The sequence below is a fragment of the Lepisosteus oculatus genome, chromosome 4 (genome assembly GCF_040954835.1).
Source record: "Lepisosteus oculatus isolate fLepOcu1 chromosome 4, fLepOcu1.hap2, whole genome shotgun sequence".
Classification (NCBI taxonomy): Eukaryota; Metazoa; Chordata; class Actinopteri; order Semionotiformes; family Lepisosteidae; genus Lepisosteus; species Lepisosteus oculatus.
The window spans coordinates 26,482,706-26,502,410 of record NC_090699.1 but is presented as its reverse complement, the minus strand read 5'-3'; the positions used below and the strand labels follow the sequence as shown (position 1 = coordinate 26,502,410).

The following is a 19,705-nucleotide window of genomic DNA, read 5'->3' as shown; positions in this document are numbered from 1 at the left end:
ACTGTCTTATTAATGAATACCAAAGGAAGGTACATTGAAATGCTTATTAGTAGATCTCCTATTTTAGAACACTTTTGAATTATGTGTATGAAGTTAAAGAACTAATTTAATTGTGCTTTCAAAAGAGCCACTTGATGCATTATTTGAAAACTCACTTCAGCAGCACTGATGCTTCTTGGAAATGTATTCCAAATATGTCATTAGCAGCCATGAATCAAGCCACAGGAACATCTAGATGAAAAATATGTATATATATATTTTTTTGTAAAAATCTGAGTAAAGAACTCTTAAGAACCATTCAAATCTGAATCCTGATGTATTTATAATTCTGTGATAACAGGTTTGTTGACATTTATGACAACATATAGCCCAGTAAAATATAGGAAAAATAAAAACAAGTAATTCTACAGTGACAGTACTTTAATGATAGGTTCTCCACACTGACAGCTTATGGTTGCAGTGTAAGTGCTATTTAACAGACTGCAGTACTGTAGAGCATCCAGTACTGTTTTTCAGTGAAGTAATGTAATCGTAATGGTTAGAAATTCAGCAGTTTTACCTAAAATGTCCATTATAAAACAGATAACATTGAATCGTATGACTCAAAGCCTAAGTATTGCTTTAAAAAGGGATATACTGCGAGTTTGGTAAGTAGGTTATTAAACTAAAGTGAAACATTTAGAGAAGATGAAGTTGAAATGTCAGAGCTGTGACGAACTGCAAGAAGTTACACCAGCTTGCTAAAAAAAAAGATGTATTTACCTACTGGACCAGCTTCACTATTTACAGATTGCTCAAAATGTTTGTTTTGAAGTAAAGCCAGTTTTTATTAAGCAGTTATAGTTAATTGCCTATACAAATACAGCATTTGTAAAGCACCTTTCTCTAACACGATAATTCTATCTAGTATATCAAACTGTGTGAATAATATACCATGCAGTATAACTGTGTACTTTAATAAAACATATTTAGGTGGTAGTATTTTCATATATTTCAATGTGTCTTTGGTCTTAACCTGTTCTGCTACTCGTCTTTAATGTTCCTGCCTTTTTATGTTTGCCTATCCAAGGTGTCTTTCATTAGTCTGTAGCAGATATTAGCCACTCAAAAATAGTTTATTTTGTTTTATATGGAGGGAGTTAAGTGTGTAGAGCTTAAAGCTGCAGGCATAATGCTTGCCTGTAATCTGCCAATCATTACATCTGTACTGCATGCAAAGTGCTGTTCTGCTAAGATGACATCGTAGGACTGATTTTTTTAATTTAGGTGAATGCTACCTAAGACTAACAGGAATACTAGACTCCTTAAAAGATTAATTTTCTCTACCATTTATTAAAGCTGTTTAATTACAGGTGTTCATTTTCAGTGTTGTTCCCTATGAAGAAGACATATTGTATAGCCATTACAACAGACATATATCCATCGAAGCTTGTTTTAGGACATTCTAAAGCTTCTAGCAACCTAGATTTAAGTTATTCCAGAGCTACCTGTTTGAGAATTTGACTTTTCCTCACCAAATTGAATATCACCCTTACCATGGTACTCATAACCAAAGGTTCTTTTCTGATGATTTGGCCCCAGCGATCTGGAGGATTATGAATTATGCATCAACTCTAAAATTGCAAAAGTAATCCTCTTAAATCTCCTTATGTACTTTAGCAGGGGATGTTGTCTATTCCTATTGCACTACAGCTCTTTATGAAACAGATAAATTCTATACTGCAAAACTATATGACTGAAAAGTTTTAGAGTTATAGTATTTCTATCATATCGGTCTTCAAGCTTATAAAGGTTCTGTCTAGCTTGATTTGGTTTAAATACTAAAAACAGTGTGCTAAAATAATATATATTTTTGCCTATTGATTTCCTCTTTTGTGTTTTATAATGTATTTAATATATATTGCTAATGGTTTAAACTTTTTTTTTCCATTACTGCTATATCAAATACTTTTTGTGCTCCCCATTTGTGAAATGGAGGTCCTAATAAAGGGTTGAGAGGACTACAACCAGACACCTGCTCTAGAATATAAATGCAGGACCCTAGACTGCTATTTTCCAGTATGCTAACACACATTCCTTCCTGAAAAGCCACTGTTAATGCAGCAACCTTTTGTCTCACATGACTCCTGCTTTATGGACAAGGATGTCAAAAACGTCTCAGTCTTTGAGACGTTTTTGACATCCTTGTCCATAAAGCAGGAGTCATGCCTCAAACTAGGCCGGTTAAAGTCAAATTACCACATATAACTTTCTCATGCATTCAGTTTGTAAACGAATATAAAAAGCCTGATACAAATGCTTTTCAGAAAAAAATCTAATTTTATATAGTATATCTGTCCTCAGCATAAGTCTACCTTGGGACCTTAATATACTTTCCTCAGCTCATGCAAGCTTGAGACAGAGCTCTGATTCAGATTGTCAAAAGACTTTTCCAGTAACCTTGAGAAAGAAAAAAAGTGTCATTGATAAAATTTGAACATTCAATGACAGTAAATATGAAAGAGCACAAATATTATCATCTTTCTTACTTTTAATCCTGTCTTTCTGCATAGTACTTTTTTGACAATGTGGACCTGGATACCCTATGTGCTGTCAAAGGCACATACTGTAACTATGCCCTTTAAGAGTTGGGGATTTCGTTAACTTGTGCTTTATGATTTAAGTCCTAATGGTTCTCACAAGCAACAAATATTCTTTTCCGTTTTGCTGGAGTGAAATATCAGTAGTTTTTTTAGAATGCATCCTTAACAAATTCAGTTACCACGCTTACTTGTCAATGGCATGCCTAGCTTATCTTAACGTTTTTAACCCCTTTGTCTTAATAATGCCATACAGCAGATGAAATTGTGTTATAAAGAAATTGACTTGGCCTTCACCCAAAGAAAGGAGGACTTGATTTAACTGTCTTCAAGTAAATCTAGTAGTCACCCTACAGCATATATTGTACATCCAATCTGTGCTTATGTGTACTGTATATGTATGTGCATGTGTGTATCTGATGTAAGACATTTGTGTCATGTTAACAGGGTTGCATTACTTTGTCAACTGCTCTACTGTCTTGTTTTACTTTTACTTCTTTTTAGGATCATTTTGTGGTGGAGGTTGTACTACACATACTCCACAGAACCGTATACAACAATTTTAGTACTGTATGTATTGGTTTTCCATGTGTGTCAGGTTCTATATAGGAAGTCACAGTACACGTCAATTTGAATTTGTAAACCTGGCATGAATGTTGATACATGATTAGTACCTGATGGAAACAAAATTCAAGACAAGACAAGTAATCTTCAATGATTTTTGATTTCTCTCACTCTCTTTGCTCCTGCAGGTTCAGTGTAGGCACTGAATATGAATCACAAGTAATAATTGAAATGAGTATGTGTTTCACCTTAGACTTTTCATTTGTAGTAGCTGGAACCTTCTTGTATTTGAAGCAAAGTAGTGTACTATGTTTAGTTAAACTATCAATAATAAGTAAAGGAGAGTGTATCATATTCCTCCACTTCTGAGTTCTTTTGGTCTGTAGTTTTGAGTTCTTTACCTTAGCTGTATTTTCTAGAGAGCTTTAGGAATTGTTTGTTGTTGGGGGACATTAAGAGAATTTAGTTTTAATAAGATAAACCTATTAAATACTTTTAACGTTATTATTATAATGTATCATTGTTTCTGAGATGTTTTCCCACAGTAATTAGACTATTCATACTTCATTATAAAAATTGTGTGTCAGAAATAAAATTCTACTATTGGTAAATTTCATTCTATTTTTAATAAGTCCCACTGGAACTAAAGCTTAAATGACTGGCTTTCATTGTGCCAACTCAGTAATAAGTGTTTCAGTACATTTTTAAAATAATTAGGTAGGTTTTATCAAGGGATGTTTTCAAGGTCTTTTCATTTTTGAATTACTATGGATTGCCAGATTTGTCCACAGTGTCTGTTTCGAACAAAAGCGTATTTCCAATTTCCGAGTGAATCTGAGCAAGGGGTTTGCCTTCAGATCGTGTTGTTGTAAAACACTATTGCTTTCCCTGTTTCAAAACAATTCTTATTTCTTTCAAGCCTTGTTTCTGTTTTCTGTTGGTCATGATATTAATATTTGCAAAGATCTCCTGTCCCCTTGAAAAGCATCGTCTCAGTTTATAAGTATTCATCAGGCAAATCTGCTTTGTTTTCATGATTAAAAGAGTTTCTTGTTTTTTTTTCTTTTTGATGCCTTAGGTCTGCTGGCAAGGGGTTGAGCTGTTTTGTAATGGAGTATAATCTAAATTGGTTCATCTGTCATAGATGAGAAATTCAAAGGGTAGCAGAATTCAAAAAACGTTTAAGAGCCTTTTTTTGCATGATAAACTGAACAAATAAATACAGGTTGCTTATTTAAAATATGGATCCTTTCGTACATTTTTGAACAGTTTATACTTAAAGTACGTAGTAAGAAAACAGGAGGAACAAAATAGATTATGCTTGTCTTTGTGTCCAGTGTTTTGGTAAAGAACATGCTTTCTTTTTATCCAGTTTACAGTATGTTTCAGTATTCTGTGGGTTTGTTTGGACCTTAATTGGTGTGAGGTGAGGTGGTCTCAGCTGTACTGTAATGTTATGAATTGTGCTGTTTGTCAGATCTTGATTGATTTTTGTGTTGAAGTCATTGAAATTGAGTTCATTCAGCCCAGACTGGGAAGCCAAATGAACAATCCTTTGATTGCTGTATGTTTCACCCTTTCAGTTCAACCTTTATCACTAAGAGACAGTCATATAAACTGGGGTGAGAGCTGCCATAGAGGGAAGGTAATAAAAGGAAAACCCCACTGAGCTGAATCTGAAAAAAGCTGGTAATCTGTGTATTCCTTTAATGTTAATGAAAAGCTTGAACATTATGAAAACTGAAGTTTTGTGTGGATCGCTTTGCTATAAAATTACATGTAGGTCTAAGCTTAAATAGAGAAAAAAAGAACAGCTTCCCAGGTTATTTTTCAATTAATTCCTTGATGCATAAAAATGCCTGAACAATGTGACTATATATTACTGTAGGTGACTAGGTTTCAGCGTAACTGACTGTAATGATGCAGGTTTAGAGACTGATTTGGTATGAAACAATGCTGTGAAGTCTGGTTAAAAATGTAGCGGCATTTGTTTCTATTGGGAATCGTTTAGACACTATATTTTTTACTATAGGCAGATAAGAGTTAACTCAGTCTTCAAAATGTTGATTATGTCATACTGTACCTTTCAAAGCAGCACAGTACAATATGAACTGTGAACCTGTTCTTCAGTTTGCATTTCCAGGTTCACAGTTCCACAGTTTTCCACTGCTGTATTCACTGCATTTCATATACCTTTTCAATAGTAATTCAATGTAAACTTCCTGTAATGAAGACCAGAGCCTGACAGTATCAGGTGTCTAATGTGTCCTTTAAATGCGGCAGAATGCGTTGCTGCTTGGACTAACCAAATATATTCTGCTGTACTGCAGTCCAGAGAAGTGTTCTGGAATGAAGTACTTAATAAATAATCCCATTACAACATGAAAGGTAACATATTTGTGCAGTATAACAACAGTCATACCTTTAAAAGCAGGTCATTTGTTTTAGGCTAAATTAGTCACCTCACAATGCAAGTACAACATTTTATTTCTTATTTTGAAGTTGGTAGTTTCTGTTCCTTTTTCAAAGATTTTTATTCAAGTAATGCATTTAAGAAGAGTTTGTATTTATACTGAGCCAGCATTCTCTCTGTATAATTAGATGTGTTTTGGGATCTCCGAGCTCTATATGAAAAACAGAAGGATGTGTTTTGAATGCTGTATGCCCTGGGGTTGGGGAATGCGCTAGATAAGGTGTGCTGTTACAATAACTCCTGCCAGTGAAGAACTGACCATGCAGAGCTGTGGGCTGTTCTTCTCTTGAGAGGTTTTCCGAGTCAGTGATGCAGAGCAGATAATTGTTAGTTTAGGTATTGTTTCCAGACTGTTACACTCAAAGCTAAATGAATATATTAATTCCTTAAAATAAGTTGCATTGAAGCAGCAGAGGAGATTGTATTCCTTATGGACTGCGATGCAGTCCATTTCGTAAGACAGTGAAAAAGCAGAAGGGGAAAAAGCACAGAGTTTTTTGCTTTTAAATTAAACCTCGGGACTCATTTTAGCATGGTGTGCTGCCCCAGTGAAAAAAAGCAGGATCACTCATATTATATGTGATTGCCGAGTAGTTAGTGGAAGTATCCCCAGTCAAATGCAGTGAAATATATTATGCTTAGTTTTATTTCTTTTCCAGATTATCTTAGTTTTCAGACTGCACTTTCCTGTTAGCTATTTGTCCTTGATAAACATCGCAACACCAAATTATCATGCATCACTGGAAACAGTATGAAATTAGAGTATTTTAGGTTTTGGTTTTGCATTTGATCTTTAAATAAAGCTACACATTTCATATTTGTGTGACATTTTTCATTCTATTTGGTTGTAAGAGCTTGCATGAAATGAAATACACAGTAGAATCCCTTGCTCTAAACAATAATTCATTGACATCACTTTTCTCAATTACCTTACTTTAATGTTATATTAAGCAGTGTGTGCCCTCACAATGTTTTTGTTTCCCTGCAACTATGTATTGACTTTTTTCTGCTAGATGCTTCCATTATGCTGTAATCATTTACTGTAAGATACATTCCTGAAAGTGCATCTAAATTTATTAAACACAGCTAACATTCACCTATATTTTTCTTAGAACTGAACACCTGTAATATATTAATATTTTGAAATGGTATGATGATGCAGCTTCTGTCTAGTTTATGAAAGCATTGCCCTCTAGAAAACAAAACTGAAAAAAACATTTTCATAGCAGATTCTTAGCACACAGAACGGCAGTAATACATTCCCAGCCTTTCTGCCTCAAAGGATGCTAAGGCAATACAGATCCTTTTCTGAAAATTAACTCGCTTGATAATTCTTGGTTAACAGCCTTAGAAATCTGACTTACCTTTAAGAGTAAATTACAGATGAAATGGAGAATACAGTAAAAATCCTCTGTGCTTCCAGTACATGTCCGTTCGTTTAGTTGATTAGGGAGCTTAGATTGAAGAGATGATCTTCCATGGTAATAGTAAAAGCAGCGGCAGCAGCAGCAGCAGTAGTTGTAGTAGTTGTTGCACATCGGCTGCTTGATATCAGAGAAATTCTTCAAAGCCCCGTGAGATGTAGCTACCACTTCTTCTCCTAAGGTATCAGTAAGACATTTACTTAGCTCCAGCATTCGCTAGAGGCAGGCATGCATTCATGAAGTTTTCCTCATTTACTGCTGCAGTCCCTGTGTGTTTGTGTGTGTGCGTGCGTGTGCGCGAGTGTCAGTGAAACAGAGGTGGGGAGGGGGAGGGGGGAGCTGCCAGGGAAAGTCCGACGCTTGTATCAGCCACAGCTGGCGAGCTCATGCATCAACAGTAAAGACCTCCTTATCTCATCAGCTGAACCAATATCCTTGGTGACTTAATTGCCAGAGAGATGTTATATAAACCAGAATTCTAGCTAGAGCGCTTGAAAGGAAATTTGTGAAATCATTTTGCACTGGTTTTAATTGGATGCCACCTGCCCACATTATTTTGCGAGCTGACACTTGCATGAGGGAGAGAGGGGGGGAATAGTCAGTGATAACTGGCCGCAAAGACTGCTGACTTGCTACAAGAGACATTTCAGCTTAAGACCTTCCTACCCCCACACACCCCTTAGAGATTTATTCTAACGAGAGACTTGTTGAGTCTGATGCGCAACATCTACCAGTAGCACAGGATCATATGTTCTCTATTAATGTGGATGTCCTGAAGTACAGTATAAGTGTGGGCTCTGTTCATGCATCTGCATCATAAAAAAATAGTCTTTCACCCTCGTCAGTCTGTCAAGGTCTAATGCATGCCATTAGTATAACTAATGCTGCAGTGTAGCTTTAATTGTTTTCTCCTGCTGAGCTTCACAAAGATTTTGCATTCAACTGAATGGTGCCTTACAGCCTAGACAATGGCTTATGGAGGGCTAAGTTTTACTGTTTTTAAATGTGCTTGATTCAAAAGTACAAATCATATGCTAAGTTTAAGAATTAAAAATCACATGGCCTGCAATAAGGTAATATGTATGCATCGCTGTTACATACAGTCAATATTATCTGTAACCTGTACCACAAATCTACACTATGAACAAAAAAGTAAGGTACAGAAACAGACTTTTCAACTTATTTCAGTGTATGCGTGGTAAATTTAATTTGGTTCTTTTAATGTCAGTTTTCCTTGGTGTGTTTTAGCTAAATTCAGGGATACTTATGATGCTACAGTCTGTACAGTGGAAGAGTAGATTTTATTAACCCAGCTGTGAAGCACAAAGGAAGCTGGATGGTGAAGAGGTGCTGGTATGATATTCAGCACAGCTCTTTTAGTTGTTTAAATTACAGTAACTGCAGTAGCATAATATGTAAATATATAAAGTTTTTCTTTTTGTATTTTTTATAGAAATTCAGAATTTCACTGGGTAAAATGTTTGCCAGATGTTTTGCACGGTAGAGTTAGGGACAGAAGTTCAAAATATAGCCATAGAGGCAATGGTTGTGTGTCTCACATGTTTTAATACCTAAACCCAGTATATACTAAATATATTCTCCTATTCACGGCTCGTTGTGTAGGATATCAGCTTCTAAATGTGGATGTGAAAAAGCCTGCCTCGCAGTTGTCATCGCAGCTTTGCAGTTCACTTCTTTGGCAGCTCAATTTACACACCGCATATGTCTTGAGGTATTGTACAATTCAGGATTTCTGGTTTTCATATCCTTGTGGTTTGCAGACACAGCTGAATTTTGCTGCGAGTGTCAAGATTTCTGCTTTTGTTAACTAATTCCCCTGTATCTGATTTTGCTGTAGTGCCTAAAAACTAAAACTGAAGGATGAAACCGATATCTCTTAATGTAGTTAATCTTTTTTTTCTTAAAAATGATACAGGTTGTATGACATTTTTGAACAGTTAGGAAAATTGAAGATTAAGTGCCAGAAAAGGATAAATGCCACCGTACAGGTTGAAAGCTTTTGAGCCTGATGATCTTTTTTAGTTTCCTGCTCCTGTTCCTTGTTAAGGAACCCCCAAAATCACCATCTAATGTCCCCATGTTATGCTGGTCTGAATAGTCGAGTGGTAATGTTGAAAAGTCAAACCGCACAGTTGTATCTCATTAACACTTCTGCAGTGTGGGTGGAAGTGAGCTGCTGTCAGCATCTTCAGAAGTAATTATTTAATTCATTTAACTTCACAATATTACAGGGAACCTGTCACTGTTAAAAACAAAATCCCCTGGTATGTAATGTTAGGTATGCCCTAACAGGAAGCTACAGTAACGTCCTTCAGGTTTTAAGCTTCCTTTTTTGATAAAAGCTGGAATGTTAAGATTTTCATGTGTTTTATGCATGCTGTCTTTGTACTTCAGACATGTTGCTGTTCTGTAGGAGAGGCTGTCAGATAAACTTGCACTGTAAGACGGTGACTTACATAAGTAGGTACATTTTACTGAAAAGAGGTGCAAGCCTGAGTGTACATTTAGCAGTCTCTTATATTTGTAGTAAGAGATCATACTCTTCTTTAGGCAGTGACAGTTACTTAGGAAAAATGGAGACCTAGTAGAGACTATTCGGAAAGCTCATTGTATTGTATCATAGGGTCCATTATTGTATTGAATTGCTTTTACATCTTACATGTTGACCACCTTGTATCAGTTCAGAGGCTTTTATCACAGTTTCTAAGTTAGCCTAGTTTCTCCTAGCTGTTATTTTATTTTTCATTATTACATCCAAAGCATTGTGGAATTCACTACTTCTTATACATTACACAAGATTAAAAAATCAAGTTCTTTTTTGGCACGATTAATCAAGTTTTAAGGAAATTTAGTGCTAAAATACTGTATTTCCTGAAGTCTAAGAAGTGTACCAGTCACAAGAGCCTTAATGTCTCAGTGCTTTTGCAGGTTGCGTCTTTATTCTACTGTAGTCTCTTTCAGTGTTTCTTTTTCTTGCAAAATAAGATCTCTTTACAACAGTACAAAAATCCCTAACTGAAAAGAGTTAAATAAAAATGTGGTTTTCATGAGCAGCTTCTTCAGTAATGCTTTCCATTTGTTGTGTGCTGCTTGCATACAGCAGGCTGTGGTGATTTGAATTGAAGGACTTTTCTTTAGATTCAAATTGTTTTCTCTTTTTCTTTTTTGCTGCTTGAAACCCAGTAACGCAGTATGCAGACCCATGGCAGCTATAATGTTATGAGAATGCTGCAAAGCGTGTAGTAGTTTACTGAATCACAGGAGCAGGTCCTGTGCTAATGTAAGGGCTCAGAGTGGTCTGCTGAGGCAGTACTGCCCCCTACCTCCAAGGTTTCCTTGTGATTTATCCCAGAGATAAGAGAAACTGCATGGATTATTAGCCACAGATGGTGGCTGTTATACAAATTGCTGCAGTTTAATTGTTTTTTGTCCTTGTTATTGTTTGATGTGATTTGGTGACATCATAGGTTTGCAGGTTTTTTTTAGGGCATGCATAATTTGCGAAAAAAATAAGTGTGTCAAAACCTTTCGAATGTAGGCACCTTAATATAGAAGAGACACTAAAACCTGATTATTTTGACAGTGCAGTTTTAAAGTAGATACCTTAAATTAACATCATAACTTTAAACTATGCTTTAAGCATGCACTGAATACAGAAGTTAATTTTAAAAACACAAGAACTCTGAGTGTTTCTTTTGAGGAACATTGTTGGTTTTCTGTCTAAAGGCAGCTGAAATGTTCAACCTGAATTTCAGCATCAACAGTGTAAGATGTAAGAGGATTCTGTTCAATGTTGTTGATGCAAGAGTAAGATAAGTAAGTAAAACTCTTACACCAGAGGCAAGGCTTCTTAAATACCATATAGGTGGTTTTGATTCTGTAATTTGCAACTGAAATTAATGAGCAGGATGAATTCAAGCTAGAGTGGGGAAGTTTTTTATTAAGGGTATTATTATTCTACCTGCATGCTGTAAATTCTTGACAGGAGTCTCGTCATTGAAGCAAATCAGCACAGAAGACTTTGCTGGAGGCTTATGTTCTATATTTCTTTTCATAAATTGTCAGACTGTCTTGTATCTGAATCTTTTTTTTTAAAGGCCTTGCATAATGTCAGACCTATTTCAGTGTTCTGATTTTGAAGTGTAATTAACAGGTATGTAAGACATTTAAGACATTAGCAGTGCCCTAAGAACCCGCCTTGTAAAATGGCTTTAATTTGACTGCTAAGAATAACTGCTTTCAGAAGATTAATGTCATCACTGCTAATTCTATGAATGACTAAATATTGAGCTAAGATCTTTATTTCCCTTTTCTGAAGTACCAAGATCTTGTCTTGTGTCAAATAAGATGGAAGGACGGACAGAAAGACAAGCTGATAGCCTGGTTCCTGGTTCAGTTTCCAATTAGATTGCTATTTCTTGCCTTATGAAAGTTATAGGGCATGAGGGAGCTCTCATAGACTGAAGGACCAGGCCTTTTTATGGACACCCTTGATTTTAAAAGATACTTGTACTACTGTGTAATTCTTATATAAGTGCTTACATTACTCACTTTCACAGTATGAACCAGGTAAATAATGCTCTAATCTTTTAAGGTCTGCCTGCAGCTGGGGTTTAGAGTAGTGATGTTTATCTGAGGAGCTGTTGGCTCTTTCAAGGACACGATTCATTGTTACAGAGCAGTGAACAGTTTAACACTGTTAGACACATTACTATATAGAATAAAAACAACGAATCAATAGTGTAAAATATTAGAATACATTTGAATCAGTTCTTCTTTTCAAATCATTGTTTGTCCTCATTTCTTTTGAAAAGTATTTTCTCTTTACTCCTATCTCAATAGGTATAGCTCCATCTTGAGACCCACCTGATGCTAAGAACTGAACTGTGGGGAACCATTCATCAGCATAGTCAAGGGGGAGCTGCATAGTCATTAGCTAAGAGATTCATTTAATATTTCTGTATCTTCAATGACGTTACTGTATGTAGGTCACTCCTTCTAGACTTAGAATGCCACACAGGAACTGAGTTTTTCTTGCCAAATATTCAGTATTTCTAGTTTTCGTGTCTTCTCTACTGCAAGTGTTTGCCCTTTTTATCTAGCAAAAAGAGTCTCCCTGTGTACAGGAAAAAGATGACATTATGTGGTTCTAGACTGCACATAGAATAGTGAGAATAGTGACAAAGACTGTGTATCCTTCAGTTGGAAATCGTGCAATTTTTCTTTGTTTTGTATATAACATGCAGACTTCAAATTCTTTAAATAAAAGCAGTCTTTATTTTAAAAATGCAAACAGTTAATCACAACAGAATCTGTCTTTTCCTCTCAAATTGCATGTACAATGGAGGCTTCTTAAATGAATTCACTATACAGTGAAACAGCATTCAGAGAACATTATTCTTTATTGACTTATTCAGTAGACTTGAGGCCTCAAGATATGGAAGGTTGAACCTACGTATAGTTCCCTTCTGGCAACTGTTATTGTCACCATTTGTCCTTAGCAGACACTTTAAATACTGCCTGCCAGTAACACTGAAACTACCCCTGTAAACCTGAGGCGCAGCTATAGTTAAATCACTCTTGCTCAACCATGAAGAACCTGGTCAGGAGCAGCTACAATACATGTGTGATTGATCTACGAGAAGGTCATTTTTTATTGGTCATTGGTTTCCTTTATGGAGTGTTTTTATCCCGTTTTGATTTCTGCTAAGCCCTGTAGGTAGCTTGTTTGAGCTGGAGAGTCCTGTTGAAGGTGGTTATTTGAAGGATGCTCTGAAGATAACGTGGAGCATGTTCACGAAAAGTCACTACTCTCACTTTTGCTTCATGTAGTGTACATGGAAATAGTTTGGCTGAAAATGCAATTGGTGTCTTAGTATGAAATTAATTATATCATTTATAATATAAGATCATTTTGGTAATCATTTGCTTAAAGTGAAAAGCTATACTCCTGTCTACCTGAGAAAAATGGTCCCCACTGCATCACTTATTTCCCAGAAAATAATATTTATTTATGAAATCACAGTGGTGTATTTTGTGGTCATTTGGATTTTTCTATTGTTTTTAATCCATATAGTTTTATTCAAGGTAGTCCATCACATCTTGAGAAACACACAATGCATAGTTCATTTTTTTTTTCATTTGTGACATGATATTTAATAGCAAAGCTTGTGGAGAAATGTTGGAGAATATTATCTTGCATTCATATTTTACATGCCTTTAAGTCTTCAGCATGACCAAACTGGCATGGTTCATTAGCTTTTACTTTTTACTTTACACATAGGCTCCCTTCAGTTTGAGACAGACAAATACAAGTTACTCACTGCGTTAAATCTGATCCAAGGCTTCCTCAAGGAAGGTAGTAGGCATGGTTATGGTTTTTCAAAGGTTTGCCTTGTGGGGAGAAGTAGTGTAGGAGACCAAGTGCTAGCTGGGACACAGCTGCGTCTTGCAACATTCATATCTGTGTGGTTCATCCAGCAGCTGTTGGGGAATTCATTGATTTATTATAGATTTTGGATATTCTGAGTCATCTGTTCTGATCATGTGTGAAGTGTGTAATATCTGCCTGTTGGCAACAGAAACCAACTTAACATGTAAAATGTCTCAAAAATTCATGTCCAGATGTCAACTGTTATTAACAAGAGACTTTGGGCTCCTTCATTCAACATCTGTTACTAAAAAGCAAAATGCAAGCACTGCATAATTTACAACTTCAAATGTGTTTTGCTTTGAAAACACAGAATCTTTTTATCATCAGATTTGCATTATTGTATTTTTTTAACAAGCCAAGTATGTTTTTGAGGTGCTGCATCACTAATAGGGAAAATGTGATCCTCGTGGCTTATTTTTTCTTTGAAGGAAAAAAAATAATGAAAAATGTCTGAATTTCAAAAGTGAAAGGTGTCTTACATAATCCTATGATTGAAAATGTTATTTCCAGCTCTTCTATTTAGAGTCTTTTACCTTCGGTAAAGCAATACATACTGCGTGTATACATATAAGCTGTAATTCAACAGCATATACTGTACTGTACAGTATGTGTATGTGGGGGCATCAGAGTGGAAAAGTGGTTAGAGCTCTAGACGCACATCTGGAAGGCTGTTTAATGCTTGAGCACGGTACTTTGTCTGTATTGCTCCAACAAAGAATGCAACTTGTATAAATGAACGGAAATGTAAGTTGCTTTGGATAAAAGCATTGATTAAGAACATAAGAAAGGGTTACAAATGAGAGGAGGCCATTCTTCCCATCTATCTCATTTGGTTTCAGATTATTATTAATAATAATAATAATAAGGTGGCCGCTCACACAGCTACAGCTGCTGCTCCTGAATTGCCAGTAGGTGTTTGCATTTTGATGATTTGTTAAGTTGAAGGGTTCATTTTCTGAATAATTGCCACATTGTCAAATTGCATGTACTGTAGTTAATATCTTGCTAGTGGGATTTCTTTTAGCTTAACATTTCTGCTACACTGCTGGCAGTGACCTGTGCTGCTACATGTTAAACCTATTTTTCTGTTGAGAAACCATTGTGATTTGTCTTCTAATTCTAAGTGGCAGTGAATTGCTTTGGTATGTAATTATTTTGTTCCCTTAGAGAGATTTCTTACCCACATCCAGTGCCTTGCAAACGTCTTCAGACCCTTCCTAATGATGTCCCATTTTGTGAAATTCCAATATGATGTATCCACATTTTTTAAACTTAGTATTTTGAACAAAACCTGGATGCTCAAACTTAATAATTCTAAGGATAAAAATAATAATAAATGCCAGCAAACCCTAAAGAGAAAAAAGTGAAAAGTTGATTGCATATGGGTTCAGAAGTATTTATCTGTTATTTCTGCCAAAGGAGGAAACACCTTTGGCAGCAATTACAGCTGTAGGTCTTTTGGGGTAAATATTTGCCAACTTTGTACACTGGCTTGGTGCAATTTTTGCCCATTCTTCTTGGCAGATTTGCTCAAGCTTGGGGATAATCTATGGATTTCAGTTTGTAAGACTACAGATTTTAAATAGGATTGAAGTAAGGGCTTTGGATTAAAGTATGGTCATAAATGGACATTCACCTTTTTATTCATAAGCCATGCCAATGTAGCTTTGGTGTAGCTTCATACAGTTTTAGGTATGAAGAATGTTTTCCGCTGAAATTTGTTAGTTTCCATCTCTAATCTGTTTCCATCAGTTTTGACAAACGTCCTAGTTCCTGCTGTTGAGAAGCAGATTGATAACATATTGCTACCACCACCATGCTTGATTTTGGAATGGTTTTGAGTGAGTGATGCACTATGCTAGGTTTATGTCAAATTAAACACTTTTCATTTAGAATTTTCCAGTTTTCTCTATTCAGTCTACACAATGTTTGATGCTTGCAGTTTCACTTAGGGGCAATAAAACAAAACGCATGCAAAATCTGAGAGGTTTTGTTTAAGTTCCTTATAAGCTTTGTGAACAGGATCTAGTAGACCCATATATATTTTCTTCATTCGCAGCCATTTACCTCTCTAATTATCTCCTTGCTGTTGATCTCACAGTAAAATCCCTAACTAGTATCGCCCTTGTCCAGCTGCTCAATATGGATGGATAGCCTGATTTTGGTGCGTGCCTTCTGCTTATGTTTCTTGTCACCATGCTTAAAAAGATGTTAAATTTGATATATTTTATACCTCTCTCACGATTTATGCCTTTATAAAACTTCATCTTTGTGTTTCTTTGAAAGCTTCTTGGTCTCAATGACCATTGAAATGTACTACCTGATAGACCTTGCAGGAATATGTGTATTTATTCTGAAATCATGTGCTTGCACCTTACACAGAAGATTGTGTATATAGAAAATATTAATTGCTGCTTCAAAATTATGACTACAATTGGCAACAAAATGTGTCAATTGGTCTGAATACTTTTGCAAGGCCTTGTATGTTTTATATGAGGAAATAGACTGAAGTCTTCATTTGCATGTTACAATTGGACTTCCAGCTTAGTTTTGGAAAGGGTAGATGTAAAAAATGGTAAAAGGCTCCTACTAACTCCGTCTCTCCTAGAATTTAGCCATGTGAACCACACTGTTATACTTTAATTTACAGTGTTAATGTTTCCTAGTTCTTTAATGATAATTACATGAAAACTGCTTTCAAATACAATTTGATTATGTTCCGAATCCTGAGAGGGATTTAAGGCACAATAATAATGGAAGCTAAAGATTTTTTTCAGTTAAAAATAGGATTTATATCTAGTACTTTTATTCATTCCAAATGCACAGTTTGTGAGAACCCACAAGTTGGTGATTTGGTTTCAATTCAATGCCCCGATGACATAAGAATATTTTACAATAGTATTACTGTGTAATTTGATTATTATAGTTTAGTCTCTAGGCACGTCACAGCGGAAGGTGGGATGAATACTGCTTATATTGATGCAGTGTGATAGTACTTAGCATCTGAGAAGTAATGCTAAATAATTGGTCCATTTTTCATTGAAATAGTAATATTTCTATATTAATTCAGCTGGCCATGGGGAGAGCAATGTTTTTAATCAGTTTTCGATGCCTTTGCACGAATCGGAGTATCGCAAACCAAAACGGCTGCCTCCCTGTGAGTTTGTCATCTCCATCCTAGACCTGTGAGCAGTCCCAGATTAAGTGGAAACACTGTTGTAGTCACTACTGAGCATCAGGGCCCCAGTTGTCCTAATTAAAGTATTTTAATGAGTTTTCTTGTTTATGATCTGAGTTTTTTAGACCTAATATCAATTTCTAGCTTTTGCAGTGTCATGCTTACCATGCTTACAAGCAGAATTGGGATTATCTTTCCCTTTATATTGTGAATGACAAATCCTCTTTTTTGTCATTGGATTGTAGCTTTAGTTTCTATGTGGAAAAAATCTTACCAATGCAATCGTGCTGTGACACGTCTAATACCTTCAGACATAATTGAAAGCAGTTTATGTACCTTTTTACAATGTTGAATTGGTAAACATATATTTGGATGAATTTGACATTTGGATCTCTTTTCCTGGGCCTTTTTTATTTTAGGAATGGTCCTATTTTCATCACGCTCTGCTTCCAGAGCACCGTACATGATGCATCTCTCATTATATTTGCTTTCCAATTATATAAAACCAGAGCACATTTCAGGACTGCCTGCTAAAGAATCGCATTTAGGTATTCATTAAATCATGGCTCAAATAAATAAACTGGTGTTTATCGCATATCACATGTTCAGATAGGCCTGACCATGTGCCCTTTGCTGAAACTCGGCTGTCTCTCTTAATAATACAAGCAATACTGTAGGATTTTCAGAAACTTGTTAGACTGTTTTTGTCCAAACACGGGATATTCTGTTTAAGCCTTTAGCTATGGAACAGTATAGCTTAAGTCGGTATCATTTTAGACTTTCAGCTGAAATATGGCTTGGATAGAATGTGACCCTTGCTTTTTGTGTAGCGGAAAAAAATGTTCAGTTGCTTGACAAGCTCATTTAAGGATGGGCATCAAAAGCTCCTAATCACTTACAACAACAACGGATTCAGAAAGTTATCATCAGTAGAATGACAATCTTTTTGTAGCAGGGACACAGATATTTTATTGAACAGACATGGCACAGATAAATTCATCATGGTGATATATGTTGTCATCCACAAGGTTGCACAACAGGGTCTACTGTGAAAGTCTTTAATACTTAATACTAGTACTTTGTGTGTTGCTTTATACATCTGCCATGCATGCTTTGCACCAGCCTGCAGTCTTGCATAATTCAGTCCACTTTCAAGCAAAAAGATGGGCTAAACATGTGAACGTTCACTGGTCTCTTGAGCTCTAGATGCTGACCGTTGTTCCAGCTCATGGCACAGTTTTTCATTGCGTCTCACGAGTAGCAAGTAGGGTATAGATGACATACCGTAATTGTTCCATTCTCATCTTACAAAAACGCTGTATATACACCAGCATCAAAAGGATGTGTATTGTCCTGCTTCAATGTTGTCACATCACCATGATCCCACAGTAAAGACAGTAATTAAGGTCTCAAGACTTGATCAATAGTAGCACCGTGCAGTCAGGTTGCCATCAATCATTACAAGTGGAGTGTCTAGTAGCACAGCACCTAGACACTCCTGCCCAAACCATCACATTGGACCTCCCCATCGATTACTCTGTTGTGTAGAACAATTAGCCTATCATTCTGCATCAGGGTAAACTACACAAAATCTTCATTCATCTATATAAAAAGAGCCTGGATTCATTGCTGATTTGTCTACCTAAGGTGATTCAAGGACATTGTTCTCTTGTGACAGTGTCACTGTATTGGTTTCTCTGCTTTTGTGGATTTTCACCAGGCTTGACATTCAAAAGGTTCAGTCACCTCATCACCTTTGCATAATCCAATCACTAATGAGATACTGTAATTTGGTCCTTATGTGAGAGAGTGAATAATTGATGAATATGTTGCTGAGAACATTTAATCAGAATCCAAAATGCAACAAAAAATATTTTTCTAAAACCATATATCAATTGGGTGATGTTTTAATGCATACTGTAACTACTGTATATGAAATCAATTTTATGCGTTCAGTTCCCAAAGTTCTTCCAGGTTTCTGTTTTAGCTGTTTTCATTCATTTTGCTTTGCACAATTAGTACAACTTTTTGAACCATTGTATTACAGAGACATTCTGCTCTTTGCATTTTTGACTGCAGGTCTTCCATAAAGCTTAGATTTTGTAACTACACTTTAACCTAGTTTTAGATATTTCCTTTTTGCTGTGTATTTTTTGTCGGGGAGTGCCAAGGTTTCAACATGTTTGTGTGTGTGTAAAAGGAAAATCGTAACTCCCACTCCTCTGATATTGACAAGGGACCACTAGGCTGATTAATGGGAGTATTACCATATTGACAGAAATCTCTTTAAATCTGGTAAGACATCTCTGGTTAATATTGGAAGGTAGAAAATAAAAAATAATTATATTACAAGTGTGAGAAACGTAGCAGTGTACAGAAATTAAGCACAAAGCTTTCTGACATCTCTTGTGTGTATTTTTAAAATGGATCTTCAACTGTTCGGACATTTCTACATTTTCTATTTTTAATCAAAGACTCTCAATCATTAAAGGATAAAAAATGTACTGTTCTAAAGCAATCAATTGAAAATCCATTTTGCAATCAATTTTTAAAACCTTCAATCAAAGCCAGCTCTCTTTCAATATGCACTCTGGCTTTGGGTGTGTATATGTAGTGAACTAGCCTTTTTTATTAAATATAAAATCCATCAACTAGACTGTCACGTAATGCGACCTATTTTACATGCAGGTCACTAGTGCCGATCTAATTTGATTTATTCAGTTGTATAAAATTACATTAGGGCCTGACATATACAACACAGAGAAAACGATAGCCTGAAGCAAGCATGCCAATATGCAACATTGTATATATTTTTTTTCTTTTCGGCTTTTCTCCTCCCCCTCTGTAGCTGGGCACCTGTGTTTTCTCCAGGTTATATTTTTATTCAGTAACCACAAGTGCCTAATATAACCACTAATAGGCTAAATACAGCTAAATTTGTGTTTTTAAGAAATCTTCGGTGTTGTTGGCAAATGTTCATATGTTAATTCTGAGATCCAAGGTAGCAATCTAACCTGTCTGAAATTGCAAAAA

At 35.8% G+C, this 19,705-nt stretch overlaps 2 protein-coding genes across 6 annotated transcripts in view; one reads left to right on the top strand and one right to left on the bottom strand.

The window, feature by feature from the left end:
• Window positions 1-7,407, bottom strand: part of insyn2a (inhibitory synaptic factor 2A) — a 41,101-nt gene extending 33,694 nt beyond the window's left edge. Inside the window, exon 1 of one of the 2 annotated variants that reach the window (XM_015346834.2) lies at window positions 6,981-7,407. The gene's annotated coding sequence lies outside the window, so the exon portion shown is untranslated. The remainder of the gene's footprint in view (window positions 1-6,980) is intronic. The other variant, XM_006630408.3, reaches the window with a different exon arrangement.
• Window positions 1-19,705, top strand: part of dock1 (dedicator of cytokinesis 1) — a 292,059-nt gene that overhangs the window by 145,999 nt on the left and 126,355 nt on the right. The gene's annotated exons all lie outside the window — the stretch shown is intronic.